Consider the following 2,500-nt stretch of genomic DNA (forward strand, 5'->3'; position numbering starts at 1 on the left):
AACGATGGAAACTTAAAATTAGGAAAATAGAAAGAATAAAAACGCTAGAAACTTGAAATCAGAGAAAAAAAATATTTTGAAGAGAGAGAGAGAGAGAGAGAGAGAGAGTTTGCCGAAATTGGGAAGAGTAATATGTAGACAAACTTTTCACGGTAGAGAATTTCTATTAATCTCTTGTATTTTTTCTTATCCAAATATATTGTGAAGGAATACTATGAATTCGTTGGCTATCTATCTATTAACTATCTATCTAGATAGTCTATTTATCTATCGCTATCTATATATTTAACAATTTATGTACCTATCTCGCTATCTACCTATTTACCATTTTATCTTCCTATCTATCAATTGCATCAATTTATCTACTTGCCTATCTAGAGATAAATATATCCAGAGAGATAAGAGATAGATAGATAGTCTATCAGATAGATAATCTATTTCACTATCTATTTAACAAGTTATCTGCTTGTTCAACTGTATCTATCTGGCTCTTTCTATCTTGCAATGAATACATTTCAAGCTATCGACGAAATTAACAGATAGATAGATAGATAGATAGACAGATATTCAGTGTAGTAAATACATCTCAAGCTATCAAAATCATTAACAGTTGAATTGCGAATTATTCGCAAATATTGCCAACAAACAAAAATGACTCGCTACCTGTTGTTTTGCAATGACCTTCTCTTCGACAGTGTCCTCTGAAGCTCAAGATCAACATGCAGGGTTGCTAGAAATGATTCCAGGAGAGAGATTTATATATATATATATATATAATATATATATATATATATATATATATATATATAATATATATATATATATATATATATATATATATATATGTACACACACACATTATATATATATATATATAATATATATATATATATCAATATATATATATATATATATATATATATTAATACATATATAAATACATATATATATATACATTAATATATATATATATATATAAATACATATATATTAATATATATAAATAAATATATATATATCAATATATATATATATTAACATATATTTATATATATATATATATATATATATATATTGATATATATATATATATATATATATATATATATTTTATATATATATATTATATACAGTATATATATATGTATGTATATATATGTATAAATACACACACACACACATATATATATATATATATATATATATATATATATATATTAATATATATATATTAATATATATATATATATATATATATATATATTTTATATATATATATATATATATATATATATATTAATATATACAGTATATATATGTATATATATATATATATATATATATATATATATGTATAAATACATATATATATATATATTAATATATATATATATATATATATATATATATATATATATTTTATATATATATATTAATATATACAGTATATATATGTATATATATATATATATATCAATATATATATTAATATATATTTATATATATATACTGTATATATATATATATATATATATATATATATATATATATATCAATATATATATTAATATATATTTATATATATATACTGTATATATATATATATATATATATATATATATATATATATATATATTACTAATTTTATACCAATTGTAGCTATTACAATACTTGAATGATTGATGTATAAAGATACAGGATTTGAAAATACTTTGTCTCGAGAGCCAAAGACAAGGGCTTAATTATACAGTTAAAAATTTGCCGTAAAAAAACGGTACAAATCCTGGAATAAATGTTGCCAGGCATTTACAGTTTTAAAAGCTAATTTATTGACTTATAGGAGCGATATTATAGTCACCAACCTGTAAAAGATAATAACAAAGTAGGGTAAAATGACGGTCGCCTGTATTTTACTAAAATACGGCTGAGTGCGGTAGATTTGTACGAAGAATTTCCTATTGAAAAAAAAAAAAAAACTTTCTTTTTGTGTGTAAGACTGGCATTTATAGACTGATTTTCTTGTGTCATCACACGATTTTATTCAATTTTGTTCGTTCATAACAAATCTAAACAATAATTTGATTGGAACAACTATCTGTCCAGGAATCTTTATTTAAAAAATAATGTAAAATATTTAGCAATTACTTTCCCGTGAAATATCACGATAGGTTATTCTTCCATTTTGTTCTTTCCTAATAAAAGTAAACCCTAATTCAAACAACTATCTGCCCAGGAATCTTATTTTCCAATGGCTAATTATCCAGTGCCCACCCCCCCCCCAAAAAAAAGGGCAAATATTTTTCATAACCACCTACACTTTATTTTTTCATTCATCATTTGAGGATAAGTTTTTCTTCATTTTTTTTTTCATCATAGAAGTAAACAACAGTTTGAACAAGCAACTGCCCAGGAACTTTTTTTCCAATAGATAAATTCCCACTATGCCAAAAACAAAAAACTATGCCAAATATTTAGCATCAACTCCCTCCACAAGCAAAAC

At 22.0% G+C, this 2,500-nt stretch overlaps 1 protein-coding gene across 3 annotated transcripts in view; it reads right to left on the bottom strand.

The window, feature by feature from the left end:
• LOC137656775 (uncharacterized) overlaps positions 1-2,500 on the bottom strand; it is a 208,978-nt gene that overhangs the window by 112,198 nt on the left and 94,280 nt on the right. The gene's annotated exons all lie outside the window — the stretch shown is intronic.

The sequence above is a fragment of the Palaemon carinicauda genome, chromosome 17, assembly GCF_036898095.1.
Source record: "Palaemon carinicauda isolate YSFRI2023 chromosome 17, ASM3689809v2, whole genome shotgun sequence".
NCBI lineage: Eukaryota > Metazoa > Arthropoda > Malacostraca > Decapoda > Palaemonidae > Palaemon > Palaemon carinicauda.